Raw genomic sequence first — 20355 nt, forward strand, 5'->3', positions numbered from 1 at the left:
AAATGATTTTGCTGGGTTATGCTATGCTATTTACTGTAACTTGATTCAACCTAATACACAGGTCAAACGTTGCAGTGAAGTGGAATTACCTCATATGACACTAAATCAACTTTATAATCCTTGGTTAATAGCCTACTTACTTTGAATAGTATTTAATTCTGTGAAATTCCTGAACAACCAAAAAATTTGAATAATCTCTTAAGTGTATGCAGGAATCAATGGGATTGCAGAAACAAAGCACAGTAATGTTCTATTTGTCTCTCATTTTTAGAAGCTATATACTTGAAGAAAATATGGTAATTACAGTATACGTTTTCTTTATAACATGTTTTTAACTTGGATATCCAAAGTTGATTTCACAAGACCTTCTCGAACATGAACATCTTGTCTGGATAGCATACAGATATTCAGTAAATTCTCTTAAAGTGGTTTTGAGTTTCCTTTCATAGCCAACAAAAGAGTACCATGTTGGCAGTAGAGATAAAAGGATTAGTTAATTTGGATTAGTCCAGTTGTCCTTCTGATCTGGGATCTACACTTTTATGATACATGAAAATTCACTCTGTTAATTGTGCGAGAACAATCTTAAGGACAGACAAGGTGATAAGTTTCCTACGCATTGTTAGGAATGCTTTGCTGACTAAAAATATCAATCTCTTCTTTCTCACAGTTTTTGCAAGTCGATGCTGTTATTTTTTTTTTCAATCAGGTAACTAGGAAAGATCAAAAATCTTCTGTATCCAAATGGAAGTATTATTATTTCTAAGAGGGATAATTAAACAAACCCTTATCAGAGAGCATTTCAGTGGAGAAGTCAACTGAAATCCTTTCTGGAGCAAGCCAAGGGGAAATAATACATATCAACAATAAGGATTTGTTGGTCAGATGCCTGTCTGTGTGCGATAAGTTACAGAGAGAGGCACCTGGATACTGAGTACGGAAGAGAGATATCTTGACCGATGACCCTGTAAGTCCCGCATCAGTCTGGGGACAACCTATGCTCTAAGCAGCAATTCCCACTGGTTTCTCTGTACACAGGCACACTGGAATGTCTTCAGCCTCTCAGGTGAGATCCACAACGCTGTCGCATGTGAGCGGTCTGAGAAAAATGGACTCACCAATTGCAGCACATTATGGAGACATGAAAAGAGCGTGCACTGTAGAGCCAGGAAGAAAACAACCACCTGCATGGCTCTGTCTCAGCCTGGCTGTTTGTCCTTGAGTCAGTCATTTGACTTCCCCAAACCTCAGTTCCCTCTGCTGTAAATGAGAATAGCAAGTTTATCCTGGATGATCACTGCCAGGATGCAACGAGACAAAGTTACAAAAATACCTGAGCATCGACTAGGAATTCAGAGAGACCCAGTCACGGATATGATTAAGTATCTCCAATCACATAGGTTCCGTTTATCCTCTTTCAGGCTACACATCGCTTTTTCATTTTTCTCTCTTTGACTTGATTTTAGTTCATAAATCTTTCCACCACCACCCCAACAGATGTGCTATTTAATCAAACTAAACCTGTCTAATTCCATCTTATGTTATAAATCATACCTAACCTGTCTAAAATCCTTTAATACATAATGGCTTCCCATAAGCTTTTTAAATGAGTGAATCCAAGACCCTAATTGAAAATGAACTGTATAGCAGAGCAGATCTCTGCTGCTTCTCAGAAGGGGAGGTTGTAGGTCTCCTTGAGAGTGAAAGCTCTTCATTGACAATACAAAAAAGAAAAAAAAAAAAAACTATTGAGAACAGAGCGAAGTGTACAGGGCCATGTTTCTCAAAGTTTGGTCAACAGTGCACTGACGTCATAAGGCAGAGTTCAGATGCCTGTGAAATGAGCCAGGTCATTATATTAATTAGGACTGCTCCTGCACCCACTGACATATCATGACAAAGTAACAAGGACTGCCAGAGAACCCAGCTTCTCCTCCGAGTGTTGGCAGGACAAAAGTTACTTCTAAATAATGGCAAAGTAGCTACACAAATTGACGCAGAAGAGGTTCTCCCTGTTGGGATAAAAATGGCTTATATATACCTTCCCTTTCCTGCAAGGTAAAAAGCACAGTCTGAGAGAAGTTGAATAACAATGATACGATTTGTTTCATGAATAGCCTATGAGAGTTAGAAATGCCATTAAGTATTCTTTAGACAGGCAGCATAGCATGAGTCAGCACACACAGAGAGCTAAAAAGACAATGATATGAACAATTGTCTCAGAATGTTTTCTACTAGGTTATCTCTATCATTAACACCATTTAATAAAAAACCCAAAGAATGCATTCCTTATTCTCAAAAGGCAAAACTAAGCTGAAAATTCCAAAAGAAAGTGAGTAAATGTAATTTGATCGATGTTTTTTAAGGCTGTAAAAGAAATTCTCCATCAACATTCTTAACCAACCTTACTAATGTAAATACCAAATGTATTACCCTAAGCATTGGCAGAGAATGGAAAAGAATGTGACTTCAAACTTGGGATTTTAATGAGATTTTGTTAAAAGTTCACACTCTTCTTAGCCTAGGTACAAACCTTGTCAGTGAATGAATTAATTTTTGGCAATTTTCTAATCTCATTATACGTTTTGTCAGCAGGATGATTTATCAGAATTACAATGCCTAATGCTGTATATCTTGTGAAATATGGTCATCTGGACCAAGACAGTATCATCATTTGACTCTTTCAATATATGATATTTTCATTAGCAGCAGGATATTCATTCCTGCCCCTCTACTCAACAGGGCTATAAATAGAGAGGCCAGCCAACCAAATCACACAATATTGAAAAGGTCAAAGAAGTACAGTATATTACCATAATTTACAGAATACTGCTCATGAAGTATTAAAACTCTTGACACCTTATTTAGGTGCAAAGAAAGTAATGAAAACATAAAGCAGTGTGTGATGGGGGCATTATCATTGCTGGGATTGTAGAGATAGTAGTGAAAGCAGCTTTCCTTTGCAGTTCAACAGGAACTGAACAAGCACGAAGGTCTATTCAGAGAGTCAAAACCAAAATTAAAGTGGTACTTCCTTTCATTTAACCAATATTGGATCCTAAAGAAAAGGAAAGGGGGAAAAAAAAATAAGGAAGAGAAGCACACTGGTCAGGACAAAGTCACAAGCTCTTTGTCTGGTTCCAGAAACTCAAACTTATGATCTAGCTGGCAGAGCTAGAAGACCCCTCTAAAAACCCTTGTTTTGAATCAGGCATAGATGGGTTAATTTTAGCAGGTCATGTCTATGAAGTGGGATGAACACAGAGAGACACACTATGTAGATCTAAGTCTCATGCTATGTCTTTGCTCTTAATAACCCCGCTTGAATTGTCAAATTAGTTATATGACTGAGTTAAAATAAGAGCAAAAAAGACAATTGCTCATGTGCATCTAAGGAAATGGTATTTGTGGGGAAAGCCCATATAACTTCATCAATGAATGATAAAACCCAAATCTTATTCTTCAGTAAGAAGAGTTTAGCTTAAAGAGGGCCATATTTAAAACCTTTCACTACCAGTTTTCCCCTAGAATTTTTATCAAACCCTAGAAATTCTATTGCACGTACTCAACGACGATGACTGCCAGATATTCTGTAAGATGTTTCGAAAGCAGGAAGAAAACATAATTCCCAAATCTACCACTGTCTCTTCCTTTTCACCACCACTGTCTCAGTGTAGGTCATTCTCTCCCACTACTCAAAGGTAATTTTTTTTTCTTAAATAGACGATTATCCCTCTAATGTATTCTTCATATTTTTACCAAAGGGAACTTTTCTAAAATCAAAACCTGGGGTGCCTGGGTGGCTCAGTCGGTTAAATATCTGACTCTTGATTGATTTTCAGCTCAGGTCATGATCTCAGGGTCCTGGGATCGAGCCCCCAGCAGAGCCCACGCTGGGCTCTGCACTCGGCGGGGAATCGGAGTGAGGATTTCTCTCCATTTCCCTCTGCCCTCTCTCCGCCTACACATCCCCACTCACGTGCTCGCTCTCTCCCCCAAATAAAAAATTAAATCTTAAAACAATAAAATAAAATAAAAATCTGATATTATTTCTTCGGGGCTTTAAACTTTTCCTTATTTTCCCATCTTTTCTAGCATTCAACCTTTCTACCTACCATCCACGACCCTTCAGGATTTGAGTCCTGCTGGTCTCTGGGCAGGCCCTGCCTCAGAATTTCACCCGCACCAGGAAGCCCCTGAAACCACTCGTAGAGAACCTGTGCAGAATCCCCACATGAAGCCCGCCACCTCAGCCACTCCATTACTCCCACATTCCCTTCTTCAAGGAGCACAGAGGTGTTGAGAAATTATGACCCTTCTTCCAATTAATATCACTGGCCTTCTTTATTTAAAGCAGAATAGGAAGTATAAAATAGTATTAAAAAATCACTGCATTTGTCTCAAGGTAGAATGAATACTTTGTGCAAACCCTCTTGTTAGATCGGCTGTTACACGCTTATCTTCCCCATATACTTACCAACTTAAAAGGAGACAGGAAAAAGCAGGGGGAAAACAACTTAAGAGGAAAGAAAAAGAAGGGAAGAAGGGAAGAAAAAGAGAGGAGGAAAAAGTAATGATCTCAGATGAACAAATCTAATAGAGTTTTGCCATGGGATCAGACTATTGGCTTGATTCTGCTATGTTAGGAGTATACAAATTGTGCCTCTAAATATTTTTAATCAAAGGCCAAAGCATGCCTTCCATTTTCTAAATGAGTCACCTGGGAATTTTCCTACAGAAAAATTGTTTTCTGCTACCAACAAACAAATGAACAAACAAAATCTGTCATCTGCCACCAAATACGAATGAAGAATACCAGTGCCGCTGACAGGACAATGTGGACAATTGAAATCACACACTTTCTAGGCAGAACACATAAAGCAAACTGGGAAAACCTAAACACGGCACGGAAATCATTTAATTTGTTTTTATTTCTTGATTTCCTAACATTACCAAGTCATTATGATGAAAAGATCGAAAGAGTTAAAGTATGGAGAAGGGAGGCCGTCTAAATTTAGACAAACACCATGACCACCCCACTTAAAATTCCAGCCCAAGCTGCTCACATTTTATGTATATTTATTCTCCTTTATTTCTTGGCATCACATACATGTACCTGGAATGATACAATCATTTGTTATTGAAAATCATTTTCTCTGATGGAAGAGAGCTGATTTAGACATATATCAGAGATATGATATTATACAGTCTTCTAATATTACTAAGCATTTATGATAATGGAAGATGAATATAGTATATTTTAAAATATAACAATAAAGGAACTCGTAATATCTTCGAGTCATAATAAAAATGAAACATTTTTCCAAATTGGCCATCTTTCCCCCAAAAAATGCCAGTACCAGCACCATATTATTAATCACTGATTCTTATCTCTTTGACCAGAATCTTTCACAGGATAGGTACTTAAATAATATTTGTCAAATAAAAACAAGATCCTACAACTCATTGTAATGTTTGCTGCCTCCATGCTATTCCACGTTACTTCCTCTTTCTTGAACTTTCTTGAACTTTCCTTACCTTTATTAATAGCTAGAATTATAATCTATCAATCAAACCCCAACTCAGAAGTTGCTTCTTCTGTGATCCTGTTCACCGTCATTCCCTCCTCCGTGTTCTCTTTGTACATATGCAGGATGTACTGTGCTCATAAAGTTCAATTATACTGTGTGTTTTCTAGTTTCTAAAGCAATTCAAACCTTGAAACTGGGCTCACCCTCCCAATCATGACATTCCTGTGGTCTAGGGTGACCACTCTTCCTTGGTTACCTAAGACAGTGTCTATTCATGCTGTTTTTCCCACTGACCTCTTTATAGCACCCTCTCTTACTCCAAAACATGCCTCTGTTTGGAGGATAAATTATGTCATCATTCAACTCTTGTAACTTTCGCCAACTGACAAAATTCTAAGCTAACTAACAAAGATCCTTCCGTCCTAATTGATCAAAACTTGATTTATCTGATCTCCACCTCATTCACTAGGATCTCAAAGGGTCCCACCTCTACCTTGATTCTTGCTTTTCTAGGCATTGGATTCCTATTTTCTAAAGTTCTTGACTTAGCCCACCCATCTTTCCTGGTTGGAACTCCTTGCTATAATCCTGGCTCCACAGAGCTTTTCACTAGTTCTGGCACGTTGCCAGGGTCCAGACAGCTGGGTCACTCTTGGCCTCATCTTGAAGATGAGAGAAGGGTTCAGACAACACATCCCCATCTCTTACCAGATAACATGGAATTATTTATTTCTCTCCCAAATACTTAGTATACTTCCTAGCACATAGATGAGGCTCAAAATATTTATTGAATTAAACTATGGAGTAACTGTGTCCAGGGTTCAATTGTGTCCTCTCAAAATTCACATGTTAAAATCATAATCCCCAGTATGTCACAATGTGACATTTTGGAAGGTGAGATCTTTAGAGGTAATCAAATTAAAATGAGATTAAAGTGAGTCCTAACCCAACATGACTGGTGTCCTCAAGAAAAAGGGGAAATACAGACCCAGAGATCCGCATACAAAGAAGATGGCTATCTACAAGCTAAGGAGAGTGGACTGGAGCATAGCCTTCTCTCACACCCTTCAGAGGGAACGAACCCCGAGGGCACCTTGATCATGGACCTTTAACCTTCAGAACCATGAAACAAGGTATTTCTTTTGTTTAAGCCGCATGATCTCTGGTACTTTGTTACATGAGCCCAAACAAACTAAACCAATTTCACTGTATTTTCTCACATACAAAAATAGAGATAGTAACACTGACTACCTCACAGGGTCTGTGTGAGGACTAAATGAGACAGTTATGTAACATGCCAAGCACATAGATGAGCATATCCGATACATGCTATTTTTGTTATCATCTTCCGAGGTTTGCTTCAATGGGTAATGCATTCTTTGCTAGTCTCTTCTTACGAGCTGTTGTTTATTAACCTTCTAGTTAAGGTTAAAAAAAAAAAAGCCAGCTATTTTCCTGATTATTAGAATATTTTCTTTTCCCTCTTACAGCTAAAAATATTTTAGTCATATATTTAATTCCTAAACTCCATTTTATTGTACCTAAACTTAATTCTATATCCCTATTTAAATGTGGAACACACCAGGAGATTTCAGGTAAGAGGCGTGTTTAATAATTCAAGTGCATCAGTTACTAAATGATATGCTCTTAGTTGCCTTATACCCTAGTTATGAAAAATCAAAATGAGTGCCTTTGAAGAGTGGACCCCATTCATTACTCAAAATCACATTGTCTGATGAAGAAGAGCTGATTCAGATGTGCTTTAGAGATGTGATACCATGAACTCGTCTAATATTACTAAGAGTTTATGATAATATAACTAAAATGTATTTTAAAGGAGCGTGATAAAGTACTTGATAGTATCTTGCCTCGGGTATAATAAGGATGACCCATTTTGCTAAATTGAAGCACAGAAGTTTATCTTAGAATATAAAATCATGTGAATGTTTTAAAGGAAATTATATCACCTTTTTGGAAATCTAAAATGCAGAAGAAAAAATATATTCCTAGCATCAAAGTTATATCTTTAGAAACAGACCATCAGAGTGGCATTTAGTACATCTAAAGGGTAGTACCGTGACCTAAAACTTTTGACATTTATATGTAAGAAATATCTTTAATATGGCAATAGTTTTGCTTTTAAGCTAATATATTCTACTCCTATTTTGTGATCACAGACTTATTTTTACCAAGACAAGTTTTACTAAGAATTGTGACCACTGAACTTTGGAAAGAACGTTCTAGACATGGGATACAATCATGTGTTGGAGACACACTACTTGACTAAGTCAATGGCCTGGATTCTCACTGCCTCTATTACTTGCGTCAGGAAAGTAGCAGAAGCACTCTGTGTCTCAGTTTCCCTGTTTGCATATAGAATAGTATCTGCCTGCTTTTATCAGGATTGTTATAAGTAGTACATGAGGTAATATGTGTAAAATGCACAAAATATTTTACTTTGTTGGTAAATACAGTTTATCAGAGCAAAAACCAAGTTCCGCTCTGCATATTCTCTATGCTAACCCAACTTCTCTGATTGCTATTTTTCTACAAGAATGAAAAAAAGAAAATCAGGGAAAAGTTTTTTTATTATATGAGGTTATAATCAGAAACAATTATTTTATAAGGCTTAACTGGCAATTGTTGGGGGTAGTTCAGTGGAGGGAACTTTAGCTGTCTTGGATGCTGAATTGTTTTGCCACTACTGAAGCCATTATGTGTATTGAACAGTTTGTGTATATGATACTTTATGCTGAAATAGAAAACTAGGGCTTGTATTGATCTCTACAAATAAAACATATTAAAATCCCATTAATGGGACCATTATCACAGACTGATGTTTTAAACATTGTGAACTTCTCTTCTGTGTTTAGACACTACTGATTTGGAACAAACAACAATATTGCAAGAGTCTATGCTTACTCTTAAGATGGCTGAGATGAGGGATAGAAAAAAAAATGTTTAATTTGTACAATAGAGGGACACCTGGGTGTCTTAGTCGGTTGTGTGTCTGCCTTTGGCTCAGGTCATGATCTCGGGGTCCTGGGATAAAGCCCCACTCCCCCCCCCCGACCCCACGCGCTCAGCAGGCAGTCTCCTTCTCCCTCTGTTCCTCCCCACTGCTTCTGCTTTTCCCTCTCAAATAGATAATCTTAAAAACAAAAACTGTACAATAGATTAGAAATGAAACTTGACCTTCATTATGTCTGTCTTCATTTGTCAAAGAAGGGTAGCAGTATTTCTCTCACTGGGGTATCACACAAATTAACTGAATAGTGATTATAACATGCTGTGAAAATTCAAAGACCTCTCTATGTGTTTCTTACAGTTAAATCTCTGGAGCCCAAACAGAGGCAAGTTCACCTTAAAGACTTACCAACATTAGAGTCCATTTACGATCTACATGATGATATCCCATTACTATAGTTCAGATCAATGTAACTACTTCAAAAAGTTCTTGGAAAACTTCCGTGAATGTTTATATTTACATATTTTTAGGGACTTTCCAGGTCAGTAAATTTTTTCAGACAAAATGAATTCATTTGTATGTCAGCAAGGGAGACAGGTGAACTTCAATATGTATTTGGGGTTTAGTCCCTCCCATTTGTTTGATTCAGCATAAGGATCAGAGTATCAATAAAGATATGATGAGGTTACACATTTACCTAATCTTTAGGCAAGAAAAAGCCCTCCCTTCTACTACTTTTATTATATCGCTTCTAAATTTACTTAATGTTAGAATTACTAGGCAAAGACCATCAAGGAAACATGTTGGTCATATGTAGCCGAGTTCAGTAAATTTGGTCTACAAGAGAATACTCTCTTCACAGGGCCTAAGTAGGCTCTCAAAAAGGAAGAGATATTAAGGCTATTTAAAGCATCAGGCTGATTTTAGGTTGAAATCAGTAAGCATAGTATTGGGAAGAGATTGGTCAAGGTTTGTTAACTCTGCAAGTTTCTCAAAGAGTTAACTTCTCTTTGAAACCTGCCAACTTTGAAACATAAAAAACTAATATGTTCCATAAACAAGTGAAACCGTATGATAATTGTCTTTCTCTGCTTGACTTATTTCACTTAGCATTATCTCCTCCAGTCCTGTCCAAGTTGCTGCAAATGTTGTGAAATCATTCTTTTTGATGGCTGAGTAATATTCCATTGTATATATGGACCACATCTTCTTAATCCAGTCATCTGTTGAAGGGCATCTCGGCTCCTTCCACAATTTAGCTATTGTGGACAATGCTGTTATGAACATTGGGGTGCATATGGCCCTTCTCTTCACTACAGAAGGGCGGGTAAACAGAAGGGGGAATGAACCATGAGAGACTATGGACTCTGGGAAACAAACTGAGGGCTTTAGAGGGGAGAGGAGTGGGGGATTGGGATAGGCCGGTGATGGGTTTTAAGGAGGGCATGTATTGCATGGTGCACTGGGTGTTATTCGCAAGTAATAAATCATGGAACTTTACATCAAAAACTTGGGATGTACTATATGGTGACTAACATAAAAAATTATTAAAAAAATAAAAAATAAATAAAAGACTAATATGGAGAGTTAGTGTTGCTCTGGTCTTCCTGTAATAGAATGGTTCTGATAATCAGTTTTAAAAGTAACTTGAGCTTACCTCTCTTTTTTCTGCCCTCCCTCCATCGTTTGTTTATTTGTTTTGTTTCTTAACTTCCACATATGAGTGAAATCATATGGTACTTGTCTTTCTCAGAAGGACTTCATTCCCTCAGCATCATACACTTGAGCTCCACCCGTGTAGTTGCACATACTCCCATACTTTGTGTCACACATCATGGCTTGGTACAGTTTCTTTTTTTGCAAATCAAAATACATTTTGCAAGATGTAGTTTTGATTGCATTTCTTAGTTCTAATCCTACTTCTGCTTTAGCCTGAGATGGAAGACAGTCTATTAGTTTAAGAGGATGAGACCATTCCAGATGTTCACTGAATCTCTGTTTCATGACTGTATGTCAAATATTAATAGTCTTGATTTCCATAATTGCTGGACCTTCTTCTTCTTACTGTTGAGTGATCACATTTTTGAAATAGTTTAATGGTAGTCACATGGCAGAATTTAAGATTCTATACATTGAGGAGCTAACACACTTGGTAAACTAAATATTCGGTAACTAAAACACAGATACATGCTAAGCTCCTCCTTGGATAACCAGTGGCTTTGTAATTTTAATTTGGATTTGTATTATTCCACTTTGCCAGTGTCTGAGGAATTGGTAGACTATCTGATGACTGTCAAGAATAAAGATGTGGGCAGTACCCTGACTGAATGAAAGGAGCATCTTTTAAAAGTCTAGGTAAGGAACAAAACCACAAAAAGGATCATGGGACAATCAGTGACCCTGCTCTTGAGGGAGTTGGGACTGGGGCCTCTTTCCGATGGTCCATCTCACGCAGTCATGGCTGGTGGCCTGGCAGCCTATTGGTTTGCAACATCATCTTCTGGAGATTCCCTATAGATTTTCTCCAACAAATATAGATTTGGAAGTTTTGGTTTTGTTTATATACAATAGACAATGTTGATTTAGCTGAGAAATATCTGCCCAAGGATCAGTCTTTTGGAACTTTTCTTGTGTGAAAACTCTTAAGAATACTTTAAGTTCCTCTCCAAGAAGATTCAAGTTTAGTCTTTCTCTGGTATTGTTTCCAAAAATACTCATTCTCTTGCCCTAGGATGACATAGAGACTGACTACAGCATACTCAGGAAAGGTGGTGTACAGCTATTAATGGTAAGGTGACAATTGAGTGGCTCTAGATTCCTTATATTAAGCAGCATTAGAATGGGAAAAGGGTGAATTCTCTATTGAAGTACAGCACACAATAATTTGTAAACATGTCATCAGTGATTAACTTGGGGATAAAATATGTTATGAACAGCATTTAATTTATTCCATATAATGAACTACGGATACCATCGATTGACAAGGTTATTTAAATTTAAAGACAAAATATGCTTGTTGACATAGTTAAGAGTTAACATATTTTCTCAACTTCTCATCGATCATTTCTCTTACATTTATCCCAAGGTTGTCTATTGTATTTTGTTATGGCACCCCTACCAGACTAAGACACTTCTTCAGGTGGAAACTTGGATCATGGACTTATTTCTTTCTTCTTGTATCCTATATGCATTTAAATCTCTAAATTTCCCCCAAATCACTTGTATAGAAGCATCTCCCAAATTTGGATCTATTAGTTACCTTCTAGTAGTTTTAAATATTTTTAAATTTCCCTTGAGTCTTCTTTGGTTTTTTCAGAAGCCTGTTAATTTTTGAATATTTGGTTATTTTATACTGATTATAATTGATATCTACTTAATTATATTATGGTCAGAGAACATACTGTTAAGATTTCAATCTTTTGAAATACATTGAGACTTGCTTATGACCAAGTATATGATCTTGAAAAATATTCCATGGACGCTTAAAAAAAATGTTACACTCCTATTCTCATTGAAGTTGTCTGCAAATGTCAATTTTGTCACATTAGTTGACAGTGTTATTTGCATCTTCCATCGTATTCTTAGTCAAAATTTTTAATCATTACTGATAGAATGGTATTAAATCCATTGCCTTCTTCTTCTTTAGTTTTGTCTGGTTTCACTTCATATATTTTGAAGCTCACTTAAGTAGATGCATGCACATTTAAGATTACTATGTCATCCACATTGCCCCTTTTATCATGAAATGTCCCATTTGATCTTTAGAAATACTGTCTTAAGATATACTTCATCTAATTTTACACAGTAATATTGATGTCTATCAATATGGCCATGATATGCAAATTCTTTTGGTAGTTGTCTCACGTATTGTTTTTCCGTCCTTTCCTTTGAAACATTCTCCATGTTTATATGTAACATGTCTTATATATGACATGTAACCAAGTCTTAATTTTTGATCCACCCTTACATTCTTTGTTTTATAATTGGGATATTTATTGCATTTCTATTTATTAAGTTTTTATTTAAATTCCAGTTAGTTAACATACAGTGTAATATTAGCTTCAGGTGCACAATTTAGTGATTCAATACTTACATACAATATCCAGTACTCATCACAAGTGCCCCCCCTAATCCCCATCACCTATTTAACCCATCCCCCCACCAACTTCTCCTCTGGTAACCAGCAGTTTATTCTTTATAGTTGGGAGTCTGTTTCTTTTTCTTTTTTTTTTTTTTCAACAGGAATTGTTTTCATTTAATGCAATTGTTTATTTAGTTGGTTTTACATCTACCATTTTGCTAGTTGTTTCTAGTTTGTCCTTTCTAGATTTTATTGTTGTCTATTGGCTGTGGTTCCTTAGTCACTGTTCCTTAATATGTTCTACAAGAGGGAATGCTAGGAGCTGAAGTTGAACAAGGAATATTAAAGAGAAATTATGAAGCAAGCATTATATATGTCCTCCTAATGAGGCTAAATTTTATTGTGTAGATACTGAAGAGTCAATAATACTATTTTGACTTCAAAGATTTGCTTTGAATAAGAGCATGCCATATGAAGAGTATCCGAATGAAACCCGGCCAAGGAGGAGGAGGGTTTATAAGCAATCTATAAAAATAGTCCGTTCAAACATACAGAGAGAGCTTGAAATTAAGGTATTAAAAATAAAGATGAAAAAGAGAGGACAAATTTGAGAAGAATTCAGAGGGGAAATTGTCAGAATCTGGTGATTGATAGGCATGGAGGTTTTGACGGTGAGTGTTTCTAAGACACACTTGAGTTTCTGTCATGAGAAACACGGTTGTTGACGGTATCATTCATTGAACAAGGCATGCTGGAAGACAGGTAGACTTAAAGACACCATGAGTTTGTTTTAGGACTTGATGTGTTTTCAGATATTTGTGGGATGTGTAGATGTCTAAGAAGATACAAGAGAGACTGGTCTGGATATTCAATGAAAGTTTTGGCCTAGACAAATTTGGAAACCAACTGTAGGTAGTACTTGAATAGGGAGAGTGAAATTTCCTCAGACATGTCTAATTGGGGATTTATATGTGTGTATATAAATGCATACATGGACATGTATGTGCATACACGGGATTATACATGAGGATATTTTGAAGTGTTGTGTACAACAAAATCTAAGGTTTCTCTCAATATCAAACAAAATAAAGTGTACGTTAAAAATTGATTCTGTATAAATCAAAATTGATAAGGAGATTCCTTCCCAGTTCAACCATTAGCTTTTATCTATGAAGTTATTCCACTTTATGTTCTGTTTGGATCGCAACTATTGCAACAGAGTTGGGGCTTTTTGGATTCTGATTACGTCTCTGGCAAGATTTTTAGTCTGTTTGCTCATGAGAAGTTAATAACCAGCTTCACTGCATCAAAAGACTACGATCTGCTCTAGAAGGACAACTGTGCAGAGTCTAACAACACTGCCTTAACTTTTAATGGAGCAGATCCTAATTACATCTAATTTCAGCAGGTTGTAAAAATTTTTTTTTCTGAAACATGGTCATTTCACATGATTCATAAACTAGGACTTTGAAAACATTCATCATGGATTTTTATTATAGCAATATTTGAGTTGTATTTTTAGATTTTAAAATTGCCTAAATGAAACCGTGCAAACTTTTGCTGGTAACATAGGTTAGAAGGGGAGTCAGGAATTAGCAATTCCAACGTGGAACAATTAAGGAATGAAGATTCAAACGGAAACCGTTACCTAGGCTACATGTGCTGCCCACAGTGACCTTTTCTTTTCTAGTGATTTCACACGTTCTCACAGAGAGCAGATGAGCCAGTTTATAATACAGGGCCCCGATATCTGAACAGGGCTGCGCTGCCTTCTCATCACAAACCCAGGGCTCAGTCACTTAAACATCACGGCCACGCTGGTTTCAAGATGATGCGCACATCCTGAAAGTGAGATGTTGATTATGTTTATGACTCTAGAAAAAATATTATCATTCAAAAATAGCACTGCCTTTGTGAAAGCCTACACTGTTATTAAAATATTTCCCATTATCATCTTCCTACAGGGCAGAAATAAATAGACAAGGAAAATAAGTTCTCTTAGGAATTCTCTTTTCTCATTTCCATGGAAAATTCATACTGTTCATATGAAATATATTTGTTTTCCATTCAGGCTGCAATGTTTCTTACCCCAATTCACTGACACCCATTCTGCTAACTTCATGCTTTACTGCATACCCTCGGGCTATGGTAATTTACACACCCTCCTCCTACACAGATGCTGCAAGTCAGATTGTGCCCGTTGACAGAAAATGACACAATGATGTGCTGCTACCACACCCGTTCTCTGCTTACAGTCTTTGCCTAGACTGTGGCACCCACAAAAATATTCGTCTATCTGGATAAGGCAAGACACACTCTACAGAATCACTCAGGAGGACGGGCAATGTAGTAACAATGCAGAAAACAGAGTATATGCTTTTAGAGGGCAAGGTTGTGTCCCTTCCTCCTGCCCCCCCACCCCTCCTAGACCCATTCCTGAAAACCTGATACACGGCTCTACATTTAACAGTTGCGTAAAACATGACAGTGAAGGAATGCTTCGAAGAAAAACAATGCCAATTGATGTTTTCAGGAATAAAATAGGTCAAATTCATATTCCTCTTCATCTTCTCTTAAACTGGTTTGCTATTTGTTCTATAAATGCCTAAAGTGTTTGTTCTTTATGTGTATGTGTGTGCAAATATCCATCTTATTCCCAATGTTAATATTTTTAAATTTGCATAATTTTAAAGTCCTACTTAATATTTTATATGATTTTCATAACCACCCTATTTCTACTATCACATGAGTTGTTTAGAACAGAAATGTGTGTCTTGTTTATCTTTGTAACAGTGCCCAGGAGATTATCTGACATTTTAGGTTGATATTCTAACTGTTGAGTGAAAAAGTAAATGAATGAGTAAATAAAGGCATCAATCAATTTCACTAGAGCATCACAAAGTATGTCATCACCACAGGCTTGCTCTTGAATTCCACTCCGATTACTAATGAGAAGTAGGACAAAGGAATGTTGCTGATGAGGGAAAGAAAACAAAGAAACAAACAGACCAAGTCTGTTACTTTGGAAAGTGAAACACACATTCCTGGAAGTGGAGAGAGAGAGACTGCATCAAGTCAAAGGGCAAGGATCAAAGTGCCGGAAACTAACAGGCCCAAGGGAAAAGTTCAAGGTCCCTGGATTTAAGGCATTTTGTCTCCAAGAAACTACAGTTAGGTCAAGTGGGAATTAAAGGTATAAGGAAAGATGGGCAGCAAAAGGAGAAGAGAAAAATAACATACTTTCTCTCTTATTTCTATTGTTGTATAACCAACTGTCAGTAACTTAGCCTATTCTGTAGGTCAGAGAACTGGTCACGACATAGCTGGGTTTTCTGCTCAGGGTCAACAAGGGCTGAAATCAAGGTAGGAGCCAGACTGGGTCTCACCTGGACCTCAGAGGCATTTTCCTAGCTCATGTGGTCCTTAGCAGAATTCAATTCCTTGCATTTATAGGACTGAGATCCAGTTTTCTTGTTGACTGTTGGTTGGGGTTCACTCTTGTCTTCTAAAGGTAGCACAGAGTTTCCTGCCACGTGGCCTCTCCATATGTCCTCTTCAAGGGCAGCTAGACGTCATCTGGTGGTGCTTCTTGTTCTTCTTAAGGGTTTCCCTGACTGGGTCAGGCACATCCAGCTAATCTTCCTTTTGATTAGAACTTAATTACATCTACAAAATCCCTTTTGCCACATCACCTAACCGTAGCATGGAATGGTGATACCCCGTCAGAGTCACAGGCCTACCTTCTCCGCTGAAAAGGAGAGGATTGTGTAGGACAAGTACAGCAGCTGGTAGAGATCTTGGGGGCCATGCTAGCATTCTACCTACCTAGAGAGTGAATAATTCATATCTGAGAAAGGGAGAACATGAAAGGCACAGAAAAGGAAAGAGAAGGAGGAACGTTCAAAGGACTTCACAATATGAGGGGCACCTGGGCGGCACAGTCGGTTAAGCATCTGACCCTTGGTTTGGCTCAGGTTCTGATCTCAGGGTTGTGAGATTGAGCCCCATGGGGAACTCCATGCTCAGCGTGGAGTCTGCTTGAGATTCTCTCTTCCTCTGCCCCTCCTGCCTCTCTTTCTCTCTCATATAAACAAATTTTTAAAAAGACTTCCCAATATCAGAGTAAGAGATGTTGATTCCTGAATGTTCTGTGAGAGAAATGTCAGATTTGGGGTTGGGGAAAGGTGAAGAGAAGCAGTCCCTGAAGGGAAGACAGAAGAAAAAGAAACTTCGTAACTATCCAGAGGATGATGATGCCTTGTCAAGAGAAGAATTAAAGGAAAGGAGTCAGAGAGTGTTTACTTAGTGATCACATTAGGAGAACTATGATTATAAAATTACGGGGTTAACTCTGTAAGACATGTTGGCAGTAATTCAACTCCCAAAGATTAAATGGAAGTTATAGAGTTGGAGTAATAGAGTATATTTTGAGAGAAATATAGTTTAGAATAAAAAAATTCTCAGAATTGCTGGTTTGATTATGCAGAATTATAGTGATAAAAAACTATATGAATGCTCTTCAGAAATGAAATGACAGCTAGAAAAGACAAAAGTGAATGACTAAAAAGGCACCAGAAATGTGGTAAGTTTGAACCATATAAGAAAGTAGTAAAAATGAAAAACAGAAGTAAAAGCATTTAGAGTAAGTCCAAGGTGTCATCTCATGCACAGCATTATTCACGATGCAGGCAGACGCGCTCTCCTGGCCACATACGACACATCTGTCAGGACTCTTTTCCGCAAGCAGAGAGGTGTTGGCTGATATATAGGGCTGCCAGCGATAAGCAACAGGGTATTTTTTATTTAACTGCTTTAAATATGGAGAGGAAAAACAACACATGCAGGTGCAGAAACAATATTTCAAGCCAATTATATGACCCAGAGGGGAACGTTTAGCCCAATTAGTCATATCTGTAAAGACGAAAAGAGGAAAAAAAAAAAGGTATGTGGACTAAAAGGGAGGAAAACATATTTCAGAGGATATAATTCGATTTAAGACGTCATTGCCCATATTACTTCAGTTAGAGCCAGTGGCACTCAAGCCAACCTGGGCAACATTAACAATGGCTCAGGCTGAGGAAGAAGTGGAAACTTTCCAGAGCTATGTGCATCATGGGACGATACGCGCTTTGTTCTCTAGTAGAGTTCTTGCTCTAGGAAACTAATATGAAAGAAAAGAAAACATGGAAGTTTGAGGAATGAGGACATAGAGAGGAAAGGAGAAGAGAGAGGCCCCGGAAAGAAAAGGGGCTAAAGGAATAAGAGCAATATGCACTGGGATAAGGCCAACAGGTGGTGCAAATGGCAGGCATGCAGAAGAGAAGCACTAACAGAAATAAAGAAAAGGACTGTGGAAAAGAAACACGCGTATTTCCCAGAGGTAGCCTGCCAGCTGATCCCAGGCTCTTACCGAGGCATGTCTTTCGCCTTGCAGTTCGGTTCCCCGGTGGCATCCACTTCTGCCTCTTGAACTGCTACCCACAATGTCCTCTTGTAGTCCTTAGCTCTGAAACCTCTTTTCCACATCTGCCTTTCTTGGGCAGTGCTAAAAATAAACTGGGAGGATTCTATTTTTCCAGAGCTATTTTTAAATTGGCTATTATTTGTTGCTGCGGGAGAGGGACCTAGTGAACTAATTCCCTTAATGATTCTACCTGATAAAGCTTAATGAGATTTCCCCTCAGGAAATCGTTATAAGGAAAAGATTACCTGAAAGTGGGGTTTTCAGGCAACAAATGGCTGATTTAGGAGTGGGGTCTTCCCACGTCCATTAAAATTGAACTACAGACATACGTGCTCAGCCGGCCTGCGAATATGGCCAGCCCCGGGAAAAGGTCACGAAGACACCCAAGAACAAAGTCCGGATCTTACAATAAAGCATCCTTATTTGTACCCTACATATTATCAGTTGTGATCCTAGAATAAAGTCCAGGCTAAGAAAGCACTGCTAATGATATAATTCCAGTTTGCGTCTTCATCTGAGGGGCACACTACAACAAGCATTTACCGAGGGATCTGCTATCTATCAAACAGCACACGTGACATTAGGGACACAATACTCAGTCATCTGTCCTGCTATCACAGAGCTCACAATTTAAACAATATAGCGAAGAAGACTGTCCTATACACAACTGCCACATTTTGTCAGTTCTAAAACACACCTTTTATTTACACTCTATCACCTCTGAAATCAAGATGCTTCATACAATTGATGGCATCATAGTTTCATGTGAACCATTTCTATATCTTTGTGGTGTGCACGTTGCAATCAGTGACATCTTAGATTTAAGAAATACAACTCTAATTATAAAGATAGAAATACTACATGGATATTATTGAAGAACAAAAGAGGAAATGAGAGAAAACCATGTCAAACTTCATAGAGAAGTTGATTCAGTGGGAGTATTGATGAAAATTCAAAATATTTTACCAGGGACGAGGGATAGGGAGACCTCTGGTCACAGGGAATAGCAAGAACATATTACATTTTTATCTTGACACAATGGCATAACACAGTGTGCTGGTGTATGAGTCCTCGGAAGCATGGTATGAAATGAAACTAGAAAGGTATGTTATGATCAGATAGGAAAAACCTTCAAATGACCCTAAGTGTAGGTTTCTAAGCCCGAGTAGGAGATCATTTGCCTGATTTCTTGAGGTTTGTTATGCTTTCTTTGTGTCTCAATGACAGTGAGCTCGTATTAATTTTGACTACCTGGCAGTTTTAACTAGCTTAAAGGAAGCTTGTAGAAGCATTAGGAGTACTCAAGGTTAAGTTGTCTTATAATCAAGTATTGAATTGATTTTTAGCTGGGTGACTTCTAACCCTCAAATAACAAGAAATACACAAAGGTGGAAAAGAACAGTGATTTCTTTTTTTCTTTTTTTTTTTTTTACAAAATGATTCAATGAACACGGGGTTTAAAAGCCTGTCTTTCTTTCCTGAGAGTTATCCATCCATTAATGCGTTTTATTAGTGTAGGGCTTTAAATTTTTCCTTGGGGACTTCAGCGAGTGTGTCTCCATTCCCTTCCCCACCTGTAAGAGGGGATGACCATCATTGCTAATATTAATATTTCTGCAGGACAGGAACAAGTTTGAAAATGATTACCTTGTTAGCTTTTCGTTTTTGTTGTTGTTAATTGAGGAACTGTTGGACACGAAATCAGTAATTCAGGCTTCACTTGGCTCTCAAAATCACTTCTCTGACATCACTGTATAGCCAAGATTATTTTTTTGTCCAAGAATCCTAACAAGTTCTTGGTTTGTATTAGGCCAACATGTGCCAGAGAGCGGGTTATCAGTACAGTGTAGTGAATCTAAATCTGATTCTCAGACCCAGGCAGGGCTACAGAAAGCAGGGACATGCTACGGGCTATAGATTAGTGAGGGCAACTAGTGGACAGAAAGAGACGTACTGCTAGCCATACGCAAAGGCTCCGAGGTATGCTCACACATACTCACTCCACACCCCAGCTGTCCTCCCATCAGTGGTTGTTAAGGTATTCTTGCTAGTTATTAGGCTATTATTACTCTTCAGTTCCAAACCCACACTTTTTTCTTTAAAGATTTTGTGTATTTATTTGTCAGAGAGAGAGAACAAGCAGGGGGAGTGACAGGCGGAGGGAGAAGCAGGCTTCCCATTGAGCAGGGAGCCAAACGCGGCACTCGATCCCAGAGCCCTGGGATCATGATCTGAGCTGAAGCCAGATGCTGGCTTAACTGACTGAGCCACCCAGGTGCCCCCCAAACCCATACTTGTAACACCACTTCCA

At 37.9% G+C, this 20355-nt stretch overlaps 1 long non-coding RNA gene across 1 annotated transcript in view; it reads right to left on the bottom strand.

Moving 5' to 3' along the window:
* LOC130543145 (uncharacterized) overlaps positions 1–18080 on the bottom strand; it is a 213649-nt gene extending 195569 nt beyond the window's left edge. The window contains exon 1 of the long non-coding RNA XR_008958240.1: positions 17991–18080. This is a non-coding gene — a long non-coding RNA (uncharacterized LOC130543145). The remainder of the gene's footprint in view (positions 1–17990) is intronic.
* Positions 18081–20355: the final 2275 nt, after the last annotated feature.

Source organism: Ursus arctos, unplaced genomic scaffold (assembly GCF_023065955.2).
Source record: "Ursus arctos isolate Adak ecotype North America unplaced genomic scaffold, UrsArc2.0 scaffold_8, whole genome shotgun sequence".
Classification (NCBI taxonomy): Eukaryota; Metazoa; Chordata; class Mammalia; order Carnivora; family Ursidae; genus Ursus; species Ursus arctos.